The 19,044-nt window shown below is 36.3% G+C and overlaps 1 long non-coding RNA gene across 1 annotated transcript in view; it reads left to right on the top strand.

Annotated features, from left to right (window-relative positions):
- The first annotated feature begins 1,837 nt into the window (after nucleotides 1–1,837).
- The window catches only part of LOC137855211 (uncharacterized), a 47,104-nt gene continuing 29,897 nt past the window's right edge, over nucleotides 1,838–19,044 (top strand). The window contains exon 1 of the long non-coding RNA XR_011095599.1: nucleotides 1,838–2,088. This is a non-coding gene — a long non-coding RNA (uncharacterized lncRNA). The remainder of the gene's footprint in view (nucleotides 2,089–19,044) is intronic.

The raw sequence follows: 19,044 nt of genomic DNA on the forward strand, positions 1-19,044 counted from the left end.
TATCTTCAGTTTTCTCTTAAGCATCCCATAACAAGTTTTAAACATCCCTACAATTCACTTGAAATATCCCATAACAGCATTTACACAGTCCACAAATTCTCTTCTCTGCTGCATCCCATAATAAGAGCTATTCCCTTGTCAGCAATAACCCCCTTTTAGTCTGAAGGCCTTTGAGAGAGCCACTTTCTGCTGTTGTCTCATCTCAGTGGTTTTCACACCAGGGACAAGCATTTTCCCTTGGTAGTCTTAGGAGCAGCTGATTCAGTGTGCTCTAATTTTCACTGATTAGGCTTTCACTGATTATATTACTACAGTTACTCCACCGATCACCGTTCCTCAAATCCTTGCTGGGCCTTTCTGTTTCATTTGCTTAGCCTTTCCTCAGAGAATCTAACAGGAAATTTGCTTTTAAAGGAAGCAAACGTAGAACTGAAAAAGAACTGAAAATAAAAATACAAACCCCAAATGTTCAGGTTTTCCTTTTGCCAACCTACTCTCTATCTATTTAAGCAAGACATTACTCAGTTTGGGAACTGAAATAATAATGTACTTCTGGCTTTTTATTCAGACCAGCAGAAGGTAGGTAGTTAAGCTTCTTTCAGGTTTTCTGTAATCGGTACCAGAGAAGGAACATCTGCTATTAAATTCATGCCTCTGTGTTCTGTATTGCTGGATTTGTGTACACAATTCCCTGACAGTCCGAAATTTATCAGATATAACAAAGTCGCATTTCTGTTCACAAAGTTGGCATGATACAGTTTTATGCAGACTCTCTGCAAGCACTGAAATAGGTAATATGTGACCTGGAATAATGTCTGGAGGGGAAAAAAGTTACTTCTTCAAACTTTGGGGATCCTTTTGAACTGACAAAGTGAATTTTTCAAAGCTTTGTCTCGTGCAACTGAATTTTTACTTCAGTCTTGGGTACCTTTTTACTTAATACCGGATTTACTGTTTCATGTAGCCATAGTATAAGCTACAGGTCTGGTAATTGAAGTTGGGTGGGAGGAATGTGTACGAGAAATAGCTACTTTTAGGGTGTGGGAGAAACTATCTTAAAAAAAAAAAAAAAAGGACCATTAAAAGCAGTTTATCTATATTTAAAGAGCAAATAAGCATATTTCATCCACATTACCTGAATTCTCAGAAAATGTCTTCCACTGTATGTTGCTCAATGTTTGTGCTATATTTTGCAGATAAATTAATCACTCCACTTCAAATAGGATGTTAAACAGGGCTTAGAAAGGCAGTTTATGTTCAACTTTAACAATTCAGTTGCCACTTACGTTTTTGATTAAACACTTGTCTATAAATTTATTAAAGGTCAATCATTGACTGATGACATTAATTTGTGATGCTCTCCTGAAGCACGCATGGCTCCTGAAATTTGGTTTGTTTGTTCATTATTGGTAGTGGCTTTTGAAATGTCCCCTATTTGACCTTTTTGTTTGACACTGATAAAAAATGATGTAAGTTTGCTACTTATCCTGGACTTGAAGCCTCCTGCTTGGGAGATAAAGGTCACCTGAGGATATTGCCATATGTTTGTATGGAAAACGTTCATAAGTAAATTTCAGTGGGTAAGTGGCTGAAATTAATGTCATTTTTTTAAAGTCAGAAGATGCTGATTAAAGGATTGCAGGGTGACTCATTTCTTGCTCTTTTGAAATTCATCTAATTTCCCTGACTTCAGATCCTTTGTAATTGCTCATGGGTAGTGTAATGTTTCATGAAGCTAGCAATTAGATCACAGGATTGAAACACAGATAGGGAACTTCATCTTCTATAAAACCATTGTGTCATCATTATTGTTGTTAGACAGACAGAAGGAATAACATATTACTGCGATACTAATATGTCTTGTTTACCAGTTTTATAGAGTTTAAGGTATGGAAAAATTACTTCATTTCACTTCTATCATATACTACAGAGATGTCTACCACTAGTCTATGGTAAAAATGAATTGATTTTTTCCAGTGTTTTAAATTCTCTGCTATTTCATAACAAAGGCTAGGCTAACAATCCCTTGTTGAAGAAATGGAAACTGAAGAGCCATACTCAGCAAATGCTTTGGAAGTTTTTATTCTGGTAAGTTAGTATATGATAAGTTTTTTAGAGTTATCTAATTATCAGACAAAAACTTAAGGTGGTACAGAGACAATTCCTCAGAAAATTCAAACCAAAACTTAAGATATCAGTTTGTACCAAAGACTTAGGTGGGACTTATAAACATGGCTCCAGTTACAGAATCATTCTCCAGTATTATATAGATAAACATTTAAATGAAATAGCATGATATTAAAGGAAAATGTATTTCTGAATTTGTTTATATTAAAATGAAAAAAGCATGCAATTCTTTTTGAGTGCAATACATAGCTATTAGTAAACAATTACTTTAAAATGGTTATCACGTAAGTTTTCTGCAGTTTTTATTTCTCTGATGAAACTGAATCTGAATACTGAAATGTTAAGTTAGTTGTCACTGAGGGAAAAGTAATTTTCAAAGAAAGTTTAATGTTCTTTTACAGGAAGTATGAGCATTTCTAATTGTCTCTGTTACTATAACACAACATTGTGAATTTTATGTGTGTAGAATTGATAAACAGATTTTTCATTTAAAATGTCTCTTTATTGAAATGATGCATTACCAAAGAAAAGTTTCAGTTAAACAAGTAGTGTAGTTATAAAATGATTCATAATTATATTACTGTGATTATCTATAATTATAGTATCTTAAGAAAGTAGGTACTTATTCACTATCACTTCTTTTTAAAATGACAGTTATTAAAATTTTCTGACTTTTTAAAATAACTTACAGCAAAATACTTATTACAGTTTTAGCAATAGTGGAAGCAAAACTAAACTGTCCACATTCAAATGGCTAGTGACTTCATTTTTCACTGATACATAAATACCTAAATATTCATCACTAAAATGTAATTTGAGTGTGTAAATATTAAAGATGAGTGAGTGCAAATATTCAAATTTTCAGTTTAGGATAGTGCTGCCTACAAGGCAAGTAGTAAACGCTGGTCTTGGGGGTCTTCCTCTGATAGCTGACCAATATCTCTCGTATAAGTCTATATTGTAAAGTTGTCTTATTTCTTTCCAGTTGGACTCTTCTCGATATGAACATTGCTGAAATTGTAGCTACAAGTCATTCTGGTAAAGCCATGGCTCCAGTGATCCCTGCTGCTCAGCTGGCTATGAGCAGTGGTAGCACCCTGTTATCTGACATCTGCATGTATCAGTGGTGAGAAGGATAGTGTTACTGTGTGCTGGCATAGGAACAGAAGAAACACAGTAAATTCCTTTACACTATTTTATGCAGCGCCATAAAGCCTTTAGTGAGCTGTTTTCAGTCACTATGGAGGACAGCTACTGAATTTGGAAGAGAGATTATGTTACTGCTTCTTCCTGCTATTTGAGGACAATGGGGACTTGACTTGTAGCTACCAGCTCTCAGCTAGCTCCTTTCTGAGCAAGTGTTTCACTGATGTATTCTTTTTCTTCCTATTTAGTTTTTGTATGTATATAGACAAACAAATGGTCTTATGGTTCAGCTGGGGTTGCCTGGTCCCATTTCAGATTTTCAAATTTTACCACAAGGATATCCTTAAATAGAATGGCATAAGCATGCGGATCTGTGAATCAAGCTCCCTTTCTGAAATGATGCATTTTGACAAAATATACTACAGGAAAGAATGTTTCCAGAGAAGACTTGCTGATAAGAGTAGTGGTAGTGCTGATACTGGCCATGTTTGTCATAGCATGACAGACCTTCATAGGCTCTGTTTTATTAACAGTCCAGTCATAGAAAAAAAAGGATGAAAAGAAATAAAATAGCTGATCAGCCTATTTTTATATTTATAGTCTTCACCAATTACATTAAATGGTAAAAATTATTTTATACCAAAAACTGTAAGAGAATGCATTATCTAGGAAACAGTTTGGATACCTGACCACTTTAATTTCTGTGTCAGGAACTTAAGTCCAAGCTATGACATGAAAAAAATCCTTTTGGTTTCCATGTAACACGTAAACTATGGATTTCAAAGCTTACCACTGTGGTAAGGATGTGAAAGATGAAAATTTACACTGGGAGTAAAAAATATTCTGTGACCATATCAGGAGCATAGAAATTGATCTCTTTGCAAGCCAAGAGTTTTAGCAGTCCAAGATGCTTGGCAGACATCTGTTTCCAACTAAGGCCCTGTGGTACTTAAGTGACAGGCCAATGGAGACCCCAAACCAAGATGTGTTCAGAGCATGGTGAAAACATGAAAATGAGATCCTTGCAGATCCATGTTATGATAGATCTTTTTTTCTGGTGTCAGATACCCTTTTGTAAGCTTTAAGTATGAAAGCAGACTGTCCTAGATGCTCATTGATCTGGCTGCAAATGGATACTGAGTCCTTTAGGCTGCATACTCAAAGTGGCAAAATGTGGCACTAGCTGTGCTGTTCTCAGTATTTCAAAGATTATAGGAAATAGTGTATTTCAGCTCCATACCTGAAGGTCCCCCTGTTCTTGGTTAAGACTTTGATCTTGACCTGTGTCCGGCAAAGTAATGTGTGAGATTCATGCACAGTTAACTTACTGAATTGGCAGATTCATACTTTTTAAAGAGATATTACTGTCTTTTGGTTTCCTGTAGAAGTGACTCTGTATAAATAAGTTAAAACAAAAACAAAACCAACCAACCAAACAAAAAACAAACAAACAAAAAACCAACAACCTTTCATTGCCTTAGTAGTAAAAGAAAAAACTAAAATCTCCAAATTCTGGTCAACTACTTTGGTCAACAGTGTAGCACCAGTATTCACAGTAATACTTAAAATTTCACTGTTCATCACTTTAGTTCAAAATTCCAATTTAATCAGCAACAAGTACATCCGGTTATGAGTGGTCAACTTGACTGCAAATAACTGATCACAACTGTTGGCTTAAATAATGAAACCAAATGCAGTTATCTTGCCAGACTCAGTGCAGTAACCCTGATCCACAAACTTGTTTAAAAATACCAAGATTGGTCTAAACATGTGGAATACCTGTGGCATGACAAGGTGGGCTAATTTTCAGTCTCCATTATTTTTGCCAAATAATTAGCTGGGGAATAGAGTTTTAACCTAAATTAATATTACTCCTGCTTTGGAGAGAAAATACAAGCAAACTAGAGTTACTGGAATCTCTTTGAATCTTAAAAATAATAAGATATCACATATTTGTCTTCTCTTCATCTTGTCCTAATTCACACACCTTGTTATTTACTGTTTACTGTAGCTTAATCTTAGAAAACTTCTGTCTGAAAAAAAAAAGTTAATTTTGAAATCCTTTGTGTCTACAGACATGTTAATTGGTAGCTGCAGATGCTTTTTTTTTTTCCTTTTTTTTTTTTTTCTCCTTTTCTTTGATTCAGTACTGTTTAACTTGTCTTCCTTTCTAGAGTGAAAGTTAATCCTTTGTGTGAAATAACAATAGCAAATAGAAAGACAGGTAATTATTTCCAAAAGCATGAACTGATTTGTTTGAAACTGAACATCTATGGACTAAGCTATATCAAATTTTAAAACTGCTTCTGAAAATTATGAATGTGTAGTAAATGAGTGCCCCAAGGGCATATGAAGTTTGGCAGACCAAAAGCAATGTCCCATTTTAACCATAACAATCTGCTATCAATGGTTTTGTAAGATACAGCAGTATTTTGGAACGTGGGAAGAATAGGTTGACATACCTTATGTGCAGTGCAGAATTCTTTATCAATTGCTTTAATAGGAAAGAAGGTAATCCTTTGTGAAAAGACTCATTTGTAAAGTGAAATGCTTAAAATGTTACAAAGTGGATGATTATTCTTAATTTTTGGATTACTCTAATTTGGCAGCTCTGTTATCAAGCAAATCCATATGCAAAAGACAACTGACCAGAATATTAAATATAACCTCCAGCTGGATAAGAGGAGCCCTCAGCTCTATAGATCTTTCTTTTCCTTTATAACTGCTAGAGCCAAAATAGTTCTCAATTAGTGAGGAAAAAGCTTTCTCAGGGTTTTTCAGATGCTGAATTGTAACAGAATGTGAATTTAGTGAGGATTAAGACCAAGTTTTGTAAGTGGGTTTAGAAGTAGGACCAACATATCTTTAAATCTCTCTTTCCTGGATTTAGCAATTGGTGTGAAGCTGGAATTTGCAACTTCAAACAGGATATAGGTACATTGATTGTTCTTCTGGTTGCCCAGAAACTATTGACATTTTTTTGCATTTAAAGTGTGGTTAAAAGCAGCAGGCTGTGCTCTGTGTTATGGAAAGATGGGCTGGAGAGGGCAGAAATGGTATGCACCTAGTTTGCAGCAGGTCTTTGTCTAAAGGAGGAATCCACAGTTGTGTCTGCTGCCTCCTTACAACATGGGATGAACTAGCAGAAGTAAAGCTACAGTGAGGTCAGATGGGGAACACACTTTACCCTGGAGTATTTGTGCATTAGTCGCTAGATAGAGTAGAGAAGCAGCATCTGCAGCAAAACTTTAGGCTTAAACTTTAACTTTCCTTTTAAAACTGGAGACACACTCAATGGTTATTGTACCTTGACAGACAGAAGAGAAAATAAATCTGTAGCTATTGATTAAAGTGTCTACAGATGCAAAAGAGAATTATAAAAGTTAGTAAATATATATATATATAAATTTATAAATTCACTGTCCTGTTAAATTACAGGAATCTACATTCAGATAGCACAGTGTGATTTATGCTTATGGTGACAAGAAAACTTGAGGCAGAAACCAGTTTTCTGCATACACTGAACTTGCATTCATGTGAAAAAATCTGATAAGTGTAATAGATCTACTTATAGAAGTAAAATTTACCACATAGTATGATATGTCCAAGAAGGTTTATCATATGATATATAACATTAGGCATATATAGGCTGCAACACTTTTCTTCTCTTATTAGGTTAATTCAGACATGCATTAGCATCATTTGAATGTAGTTTTAAAAATTGTTTTCTTTCCTTTTTAGTTAAAAAGAAAGGACTTTGACTTTATATATATATATTCTATTTATTTATTTATTTTTTCCAAAGGAGCTCTAGCTATCTGGAGCTATCTGTCATACTTTGCATGAAGTTACTTAGGCAGTGCTTACGTGATCATTCCCAATTGCTCTGCTGTGATGGCAATAATCTTCAGAAGGATTAAGAAGGTATTTATTGCTGTTTCCAATGCATGTACATCTTAAAGCAGCCAGTTTATTGATTTCATCAGCCTTGAATATTAATATTGACTGTAAGCCAAATCCTGTCTGTTTGACATGCATACAGTAGTTCCACTGTTATATAGAGCTTTATGGAAGTAACAGGATTTGGCCCTTTCAGGTTTTAAAACACAGGGGCTTTTTAACACTATACATTTATTTATTTATCTTTGGTATATTTCAGATATGTGTGAATGTATTCAGTTGACTATAAGAGCTGCAGTGCAATAGTTATACAAATTGCATGGGGGTAACCGTATGAAAAGACTTCTCATTTGTAAGTTACGCATTTTTGCTTTAGACATACATGAACTTCTGAAATGATACTTTGAAAATGCCACAAAATTGAATATGGAGCTGGTATAATATTTACTATATATATATATTTACTCTATATAATTATGTTTATTTACACATTTGTATACATATATACAAAATCAGAGCATATGTAGAAAACAGTTTTGTTGGGTATATTCCCTGTACAGCTGTTGAAGCTTGACTTCATTAGTGGCTGCTGAATGCAGTAGCCTGACAGAAGTAAGGTTGCTACAGCTCCTTTTCTCCATGTTCAGCCAGCAATGAGGCTGAGCATGTATTTCTGAGAGACATTCATACTCACAAAATGCGTATATACGTTTAGATGTGTCCAGCCTTACAAATCAACACAAACAGAAACATTCAGTAGTCATGAAACACAAACACCATGTAGGCCTCATCCTGTTAACCCTCTCCGGCTGATCAGGATGCAGGTGCACTAATGGGAATATGTATATACACATGTACAAGTTGGATCCCTCCAGGAACTGGGCTGCGACATTCAGTCTCCCTTAGTTTGCTGCTAGATCTGAGTCTCTGCAGTTCCTGACACCTGGGCATGCAATCTCCAAGGCCATGGCCACAGTCCAGCTGCTGGCACAGATCCCCTGGTCCCCTTGTGCATGTGCAGACACAGAGATATACACACAGGTCTCACCTGGCCCCCAGACTCCACAGACTCTCCAGCAATAGGCCTGTACCTCCAGGCTCCTCCTGTAGCTGAATTCTCCCTTGTCTCACACACAGAGATGCACACACATACCCACAACAGAATTATGGCCACTTCCATGCCTGGCTCCCAAGCAATGTATCCTACTCCCTGGCTAGTCCAGGTTGATATTTGCTAGTTGATTATTAGCATCACTAGTTGATCGCTTGTAGTCACTCATTGACACACACACATGCACAGTATGCACACAGAGACACCTCTCCAGTTGCTGGCTCTACAGCTGCACAGTCTCTCTGGTCTGTGGTCTGACTCCAGTTCTGCTTAGGCTCCCCTTAGACCTCCTCCCTCACAAGTATACACTTGAGTCTCTCATTCGTGGAAAGAAATAGAAATAAGATTTAATAAGAAGACAGGAACACCTGTCTTTGACACCGTTTCCCACAGCATTCTCCTCAAGAAACTGTCTGCTCGTGGGTTGGACTGGCGTACGCTTCATTGGGTTAGAAACTGGCTGGATAGCCAGGCCCAAAGAGTTGTGGTGAACGGAGTCAAATCCAGATGGAGGCTGGTCACTAGTGGCGTTCACCAGGGCTCGGTACTGGGGCTGGTCCTCTTTAATATCTTCATCAATGATCTGGATGAGGGCATTGAGTGCACCCTCAGTAAGTTCACAGATGACACCACGTTAGGCACGTGTGTCGATCTGCTCGAGGGTAGGAAGGCTCTGCAGGGGTCTGCAGGAGGATCTGGATAGTCTGGACTGATGGGCTGAGGTCAACTGTATGAAGTTCAACAAGGCCAAATACTGGGTCCTGCACCTGGGGCACAACAACCCCAAGCAGAGCTACAGGCTGGGAGATGAGTGGTTGGAAAGCTGCCAGGTGGAGAAGGACCTGGGAGTATTGGTGGATAGTCAGCTGAATATGAGCCAGCAGTGTGTTCAGGTGGCCAAGAAGGCCAACAGCATCCTGGCTTGTATAAGAAGCAGTGTGGCCAGCAAATCTAGGGAAGTGATTGTCCCCCTGTACTCGGCTCTGGTGAGGCCGCACCTTGAGTACTGTGTTCAGTTTTGGGCACCTCACTACAAGAAGGACATCGAGGTGCTCGAAAGAATCCAGAGAATGGTGACAAAGCTGGTGAGGGGTCTGGAGAACAAGTCTTACAAGGAGCATCTGAGGGAGCTGGGCTTGTTCAGCCTGGAGAAAAGGAGGCTCAGGGGCGACCTTATCACTCTCTACAGGTACCTTAAAGGACGCTGTAGCGAGGTGGGGGCTGGTCTGTTCTCCCACGTGCCTGGTGACAGGATGAGGGGGAATGGGCTAAAGTTGCACCAGGGGAGTTTTAGGTTAGATGTTAGGAAGAACTTTTTTACCAAAAGGTTTGTTAGGCATTGGAACGGGCTGCCCAGGGAAGTAGTTGAGTCACCATCCCTAGAAGTCTTCAAAAGACGTTTAGATGTAGAGCTTAGTGATATGGTTTAGTGGGGGACTTGTTAGCGTTAGGTCAGAGGTTGGACTCAATGATCTTGAGGCCTCTTCCAACCTAGAAATTCTGTGATTCTGTGAAAGACAACGGTGATGGGCCACAGGTCATGGCCAGCTGTGGATATGGACCAGCTGGAATTTGGATATGAAAATAGCACTATTTATTTGTGACTGGCCCCTTTTATCCCCTTATTTGCCTATTTCCCTACCCGTGTTCCTCCCCAGAACACTTTGATCACTCCCTTTGAGGGAGAAAGGCTTCCTCCCATAATTATTTCATAATAACTGCTATGCAGCCTCAGGAAGATCCTTCCCTGTATCCCATCATGATTCTGGGCAGGGACCCCATCAATTAGTAAGGAGATCTGAAAGGCTGCTCCCCTTTACTCATCTGATGGGTGTCACCTCCACCCACAGGGCATGACCAAACTGATACATAGAGGTGAACGTTCATCTTTTTCTCCATACTTAGGTTTTGAATGTGACAACAGCTTATTTCAAATAGAAGAACAGCAAAAAGACAAAACAAACAAACAAAGCAAAACAAAACAAAAAGCCAGAGTAGAATCTATATACTAAATTTTCCAGCAACAACACATTTCAGTGCCTGAGCTTTAACACCACCCTCTTCTCAGAACTAAGAGCTCTCCTGGTGCAATTGACAGACCTATGACCTAGGTATGCTGTGATTCACTGGTAGTGTTCATGGATATAATCTGCTATGATACTATACTAACTGGTATGTATTCCCTGCTCAGGAAAATTTCATTTGCATCGTTTCCAGTGCAGTAATTCCATCATGTTTATTTCTGAAGATAATTTGAAAAGTAGAAGTCATCTTTTTATACATTAAAAACTATATTTCTGTAGGAAGATGAAAATAAATTTGAAGCACAAATGGAGGAATGAGTTACAAAGTATCTTAAAAAAATGTATTTCTGTTGTCACTGTACTTTCTTAAAAACACCTATGTTGAAACTGAAGCAGTTATTTGAAAAAAAAAAAAAAAGGCAAACATATTTTACGTTGTGAAGCTGCTCAGCATTACACCTGGAACCCCTCAGTACCAACAAATAGATAAACTTGGAACTTTGTTATCTACATAATTAAAAGAGCTTTGGATTTAAAATTTATCAGCTAAGAGGATAGAAACGTTATATAGGTTGCATTTTTTTATTTATTTTGTGCATCCCCTTTGGAAAAGTTTTCAGACAGGTTTTGGTGTAAATCAGGTTAGAGGATTTATGAGAAAGAACAAATAAAAATGAATACTGTTCAGACCTTTAAATATGGTGATGACATTTTTCTGAAGAGTGACAATAAATGCATGATGACATATGGAATGAAAAAAAAAGCAGAAATACCTAGTGTTTTTAAGACTAGGTCTTTTGGCACAAAAACACTTTTGTGGAAGAGACAAAGACAATGGTGACTGGCTAAAAAAAGAAGCAGCTATAAGCTATTTGTTGTGAATTCTCATTCGTCTGGTGAGTATTCGTCTGGTGAGCCATTCTGTCAATGAAATTGTAGGCCATCTTGTTTATTTGAAAATAGTCATATACTCCTGGATTTTCAAGAGGTAAAATTGATTTATGATACTTTTATACTTTTATTGTAAGTAGCTAATGGAAAGGCAATACCACAGTACCTTCGCAATGGAAATGTATTAAACACTCCCAAATCACCTCTTTCAAAGCTTCATGATTTACTGTATCCAGGGTAGTTAGAAAATTTAGATGCTTCACTGAGTGTAGAATACACCTGGCTTCTGGTTTAATCAAGAGGACTTATACTAGAGATTTCATCCTTTAAGGGTGCAATCTAAAGCTTCTGAATTTAGGAGCTAACTCCTTAAATGACAGCTGCTAAATTCAAGTTGAGGCATCTATATTGATTCTTCCTGGATGTAATGGCTTGAGAAGAGAATCTAGAAGAAAGAGAAATTCAAATATATATTGCGTATTAATGGAATTTATGCATTCTGTGGTCTGACAATACCTGACAGCTTTAAAGGTTAGAATAAAAAATATTTTTGACTAGATTTTTTTTTTTTTAATTTTATTTAAGTAATCCTGAATCATAGGGTTGTGTCACATTTTAGTGGGTTGGATAATAAATGTAGGAGTAGTTCCCTCTTTGTGACTACCTCTCTCCAAACATAGAATCATAGAATCACTAAGGTTGGAAAACACCTTCAAGGGTATCTGGTCCAACCATCCCTCTCCTACCAATGTCACCCACTAAACCATGTCCCTAAGCACCAGGTCCAACCTTTTCTTGAACACCCCCAGGGATGGGGACTCCACCACCTCCCTGGGCAACCCATTCCAATGCCTGACTACTCTTTCTGAGAAGAAATGTCTCCTAATTTCTTAACTAAAACTCCCTTGGCACAACTTGAGGCCATTTTCTCTAGACCTGTTAGTAGTTATCTGCGAGGAGAGGCCAACCCCCAGTTCCCTACAACTTCTTTTCAGGTAGGTGTAGAGAGTAATAAGGTCTCTTGGACATTGTTGAGTCTGTCTGACATTCCATAAAGCATAGCAAATTATTAAATAACATAGAACTCTTTCAAAAAGTTACATACCTCTCTGCTTTAGAAGCATTTGGTCTTTTGATCTTTTCGCTTGAAGCAGTAGCTCAGTTATGAAGTTAATCCTTCAATCAAGTGCACTTATTGCACATCGTTTTGGTTCAAAGGGATGTTTTGGTATGTACAAACCAGTTTTCTCTTAGAGAAAGTAAAACTGGAATTTGCACGCCATTTGTGTAGTTCATCATAAAAGTTTAAAGTAATGATTGATTTATAACATATATGTGGTGATGACATTTGATCCACAGGACATGATTAAAGTTAGTCCAAAGTAAAATCACAGATCATATAAGGTGTTACTGCTTGGTCTCATCACCAGACATTTTGATCTGTTGGTCTTCCTCCATTGTGCTAAATTACTTGTTACTGTAAGATAGGTCAATAAATACCTTTAGAAATATAGAATGGAATAAGCAGAAACATTGTATTTGTCTTAAAAATAAATATTTCTTTTATAATATTACTTTTAAAAAATATTACTTTTATACATAGAAGCTGTGTAAAAAACTATTTGGAAAGGTTTTTGTCCCAGTGTATTAACATGGAGATAAAGAAACCGAGAGCAAAACTTTGTCTTTGATCTGTCCTGACCTAATCTATAGCTCCTTTGCCAGTTATGGAGATGATAGACAATCTTTGATGAATTTGTTGCTGTCTCACTGAGATAGAAAGTCAATCCAATTCTCCATTTCTCAGCTCTGTGTGATAACAATTAATGCCAATGTCTTGTCAACAGTGCTTTCGTGCAGGTCTTTTATATGGCAATCAGTATATATTGAATGGAAAATATATACAACAAGATGGTAGATAAAACCTGTGTCAATATTTTAGGGTCAGGTGCATCAGAATTCAGTGTCAAACAAAGCCAAAAAATGAATATTAAGTGGTTTTTATTTATTTATTTTTCCCTTAATAATATAGAAGTATATTTGAAAGTTATATGAAAGTCATTCCGATCTAGGAACATTTTAAATGACCATCATAAAATTATTCTTGGACATTAAAATGTAGGGTAAAGTATATGTTTTGAAGTTATAGTACTGGGTACATATGGCATATGGTTAGCCTACTAACCACTGTCTACAAGCATATTCCTGTAGAAGACGCTACAGAAAGCAAGCTCTTTAATTTAGCTGCAAAGTATAATGATATCCAGTGATATCTTCAGTGATACTTCAAGGTGAAGATAGATAAATTCAAGGTTGAAAAGTAAAGTACATATTTTGAAAGTAAAAGTAATTAATTTTTATCAAATCTTATCTCGGGAAGTAGTGGATTTTCACTGACTGAAAACTTTAAATAAACCCTATATCTTACAAAAAGAGTCACTGTAGCTAAAACTGGAGGTACGGGCTTATATGGACTTAATTTTTGCGGAAATTTCTGTAAACAGACTGGATGATTATCATGGTTCCTAAGACTCAAAGACTTGAAGTTTGCCTGTTTATAACTTAATCAAGGCTTTTGTTCAAAAAAGGAGGAGAAAAAAGTTTTTATCACTTTTTGTGTTAGAAGACAATGTTTAAACTGATAGTTTAGTGTTTAAATGTTTGCAGTTTCAACTCAGGGTGTTTTAATAGGCAAATATTCTAAATTAACAGTTAACAAAGTTGAGGTAAGAAAAAGTGACAAATTGCTACAACGCTTTGAATTCACAAACAAATTATCACTCAATATTTTTTCCCTGATGTGGATAAGAGTATCAGGTTTTGATAATACTTGGAATGAATCATCAGAATACCACTGATAATTTGGTGCATTCTTCTGAGAAATGCAATGTCTTTAACAAATGTCAGAAGTCTTGTTATAATAACAGGCGCTAATGAGTAACTTTTGCAGTAAAATAACTACTATTACTATGAGTTTATATTACAGTGTTATTATTTATTCATCCATTCTGCAGTAATACTGCTTTTAAAACATGTTAATTAGATTAGGTTCTTATTGTGCTGAAAAGGAAAAAGTATTTATGAGCTATTTATGTTACCATTTCTATTTCGATTTTAAAAACAGACAACATACAAGGGGAGAACAACAGAATAGGAGTGTGGTTGGGGAAATATGAGAAAGTATTTTTCTTTTAGAAACAGTGGGCTGTTAAAGTATACAATTTCAGAAATTTCCCATTTATCTTTTTAAAAAGAAGGATAAAAGAGTCCTTAACGTTTCTCTGACAAGTTTTTTAGACATTCAAAATTCATGAGACGAACTAGCACCAAACAAATTTCTGAGTGCAACTGAAAAAAAAAAAAAAAAAAAACAGAGCAAAAAACATTCCCTCAGGATTTCTTAGTAAAGGATAGTTTATAGAACGGTCAACAGATTTGAATACTTCAAAGTATTGTGAAGTAATTAAAAGCCAGTGAGAAGAGGAGAATCTAGACAGAGTCTTCTACCTTTGAGTTGCAAGAAATGGAGAACAAAATATTTCAGATTATGTAAATTGTGAAAAACTTTTTTGAATTATCATGACTATTATTTTCAAGGTTGCTAACAATAACAAAACATTCTGTAACAAATACACAGGTATTTGCTGTTTAGATAGAGTTTTTCTTCTAGCTTTCAACTTTCAGAGGCTAAGAGTAGATTTGAGACTGTGATTGAATATCTTTGTCAAAGACCGTGTATGATATAGGCATACATTGTTTATCAGAACACCAGATATTATATCTGGTTGAGGTCAATATTATACAGGCATATTTTGCAATTTAAGCATAGTTAAGTGATTTAAAACATCAAATGTATGTCTCATTGGGTTTTAGGCTTTTTCGTACATAATAAAAATGTATAAATTATTCTGGGCTTTATAATTTTTACAGATGTATTTGGTTACTTCAAGGAGATGTGATTACTGGCAAACTCAGAGCAAATTTTGTCAATGTCACCAAAGGCAAGATCTTGGAAAGAATTTAAGTACCTGAAGTGGAAGAGCAGCACATTTGAAGTCTAAGTCTAAACCTGTGTGGTCGAGATCCCGCAGAGCTCTTTCTTATATTTGACAGGTCTGTAATCTGTAAGCACTTCAATTCTTGACCTTAAAGTTGCCCAGATGCTTAAATCACTGCTACTGCAGTTGTCAGAAGTATCTCAATCCTGGTAGTTCAGCAATTCAACTCTAACTCAAGGATCCAGAAACTAGGCACCTACTGCCTTCCGTCTTTGAGAGGTATGGTCTGCTAAGCTTCCTAAGACATACTGATAACTGAGCATGCAGTGATAGCTGCTGCTTTCTTTCAAAGCACAACTAGAGGATAAACCTCCCTTTTCACTTAGAGATTTGGTTATTTTAATATGACAGTGTGAACCCAGGTTCAGTTCTTCCTTTCCTGAAAATGTAAATAAATCTTATGCTTCTTATCTCTTTAGACTCACTAACTTGGTTTAGACTACTAATTTCAGTGCGTTTTTGAGCACAAATATTTTCTATCCCAAACACTATAGCTATATGATTAATTCCTGAATCCAAAGGAACTGGAGGAATGAAAAGCAAGTTGACACAAAATACATACAGCTCTCTCTGGAGAGGTTTTTTTGTACATTTTATTTGATGATGACATGATGTCAGACAAAGGTGGGTAAGTCACTAGGACCATACCCCATTTGGACATGAGTTCTGAAGGAATTCAGTTGTGAAACTACTGAACTTCTGGCAAAATACCCACTACAAGCAGCCACTCTGACATAGGACTGACAGGTTGCCAGTGCAATTCATGTTGATAAAAGGGACTTTAAGAGAAATCCTGTGAACTACAGCATCTGATGTATGAGTCTGACTTGCATTCCTTGCAAAATCACAATCTACAGTGGAACACAGATGTTATTTCGGTGTTTAGGTAACAGTCAGCATGGAGGTCTGTGACACTGTGAATGAGAAGTTAGGTAAAGGGAAGGCAGAGAACATAACACATGCAGACTTGGAAAGTAAAAACTTTGAGCAGTTCCTACAACAAACACCATTAAAACAAACAAGTGGTTTTGGGTATAGAGGAAAGGTACTTTCATAGCTTTACAAGATAAGAAGACAAAATGGATAGAGTACAGTTTGCTTTTCAGTAGCTTACTTTTTAGATTAGTTTACAGAAGGGAGAAGAGTATGAGTCCCCAAGGATCAGCAATGGGTTCATTTTTATTCAGCATTTTCACTGATGACCTGGAACAGGGACTGTGTAATCAGATGTTCAAGTTTGCAGATGATGCTGAGGTCTTTCAGGCAGTTAAATGTGACACTGATGGTAAGAAACCTCATGAGTATTTCACAGAACAGAAATATTGAGAAATGGCGGATGGTGCATAATGTCAGTAAATGGGAAGTAATGCAACCTAAATTGTGCTTACAGGATGGTGAATTTGGAAGTGGAAGTTAAAATTCAGGAAGTAGATCTTGGAATCCTTACTGACAGTTTTATGAAATCATCAGCTCAGTGCACAACATTGGTTGAGAACATATAAAATATTGGGCATCAGCAGAAAAAAAATATTGAGACTGAACAGAAACCAATATTTTTTCTGTATAAAATGTTGATGGACTGGTATCTTAGTTACTAGATACAATGCTTATCCTTGCATCACTAAAAAAAGATATAATGAAGTTAAAAATGGTGCAGAGAAGACAACTAAAATGATTATGGAGATGAAACACTGCTTTACAATAAACGATTAAAATGCTTGAGCCCTTTAGTTTGGGGAAGAAAAGCCTTGAGGGAGATAGAATAAATATTGACAGAGTCATGAAGATAGTAGGTGAATATGCTGCTATTATTCATCAAATCCCGCAGCTGAAGCTAACAGGATGAGAAAGTACTGTCTTACAAAGTAGTTAGTGAATTTTTGGCATGTGTTGCCACAGAAGATTATGGAGATAAGTATGCAGGTTCTAAAAGGGATTAATCAAGTTCATTGTTGATAAACAGGCACTAAAATCAGGGGTGAACTCCCTACTATTGCTATAGTGAATGTTGGAGGCAGATGAGAAGAATGGACTGCAGACAATGGCAAGGTTTCTGTGCTCTCCTTAAGTAATGTGCCCTGCTTCTGAAGTGAAAACAGTGACTTGTTTCTTACACTTCCCTAGAATGCCTGTTTAAATGGGTAAGCAAGTGGCTCACTGAGGAGGTTCCTGGGGAACAGTAATGTAGGATCACTGGAGCTTGAAACACATTATTCTTCATGATGAATTGAGAATAATGGAGTGGAAGAATAGTTTGAGGTAACTTTATATCAAACTTGAGAGATTTTTATGACAACAGTAAGCACATAAACTAAATTTAAGACCTAAAGAGAGATGCATTCCAGCTCATCTGTACTCCAGACTTCACGTGTTAAGAGAAAATCACTTGAAGTAAATGGTTTAATTAATACTATGTTTTTGTCATGTATTTAATCAGAGGGGGAAAAATTGTTCTTGATGAAACTTCCTTTTATTTCTAGGTTTTTTTTTTTTTTTTTGCATTGAGGATAGATTTCAATTAATTCTTAGAAAAAGACTCAGATTTAGAAGGATAACTCCAGCTGCCTTATAAAGTCACAACTATTTTAATGTAAGTAACTTAGTCATCTCTGTAAAGTTTCCACTTTTTCTTCCTAACTATCTCCATATGAAACTCAAGTATCTCATTTATTTCATTCTTGCTTTATCCGTTCTCATATGACTTACAAAATTTTAAAGCATTAAATTCAAAGTATATATATGAATGTATATATATAAAATTTATCTATGTAAATTTCTTCCTATAGATTTCAAAATAAATGAATTGAAGATAACAGTTTAGGTGCTAAAAAGTACAACTGGAAAGGAGAAATGGAGGAATCACTACATTTTTTTTGACAGAGCAGTATAAAACAAATCCATTTTTATGTCAAAAATATAATATGCCTATGATTATTTGCTATCTAGCTGCAGTCTGTTCTCAAAATGACTTGACTTTATCTGGTCATACTTAATGAATAAGGTAAAGTTTTGAGTGCAGTCAGCCATGCCAAAAAAGCTCAAGAAATGTCATTTAACATGGCATCTTTGTTTCAGCAAACTTACTGACTTGACTTCATCTCTGTGCCCACAGAATGATCAGGGATTTAAAATAAGCAGCCTTAAAGAGATTATTTTTGAGAAGTCTGTTTGATAATATTATAATATTAGACATTTTTTTTTAAAGTACAAAAATGCTGTAAATGACTACTATAACAGTAGCATATCCTTTTTCCCTCTAAAGTATGACGGCTGTGTTGGGATACAATCATAGGTTAAGTTGCTTGTTTTCACTACAGGGGAAATATTCTCAGAGTAAACATCACATATGAGAAATAATGAAGTGGGAACATTTAAAGAGAACATACACACACAAACACAGACTTCTGTAAGTACTTAAGTAGCAAAATGAAGACCAGGGAAAATGTGGGCCTGATGCTGAATAGGCCATGACACAGAACATGGAAAAGGTTGAGTCACTAAATTCCTTTTTTTGCCTCACACTTCCCTAGAAAAAAAAACACCTTCAGAAATTTAAGCACTCTGATGATGCTGAAAGGCTGGTCCGAGGAAAATGTACCCTTGGTAGAAGAGGATCAGGTCAGAAAATACGTACGGAAATTGGATGTTCACTCATGGGTCATGATGGGATGCACCCACAAATGCTGAGATGGTCTTGACAGGCTGCAAGAATGACCTAATAGGAACCTCATGAAGTCCAACAAGGGAAACACAAAGTGCTGGAGAGGAACAAGTCCATACAGCAGAA

This window comes from Anas acuta, chromosome 4 (genome assembly GCF_963932015.1).
Source record: "Anas acuta chromosome 4, bAnaAcu1.1, whole genome shotgun sequence".
Classification (NCBI taxonomy): Eukaryota; Metazoa; Chordata; class Aves; order Anseriformes; family Anatidae; genus Anas; species Anas acuta.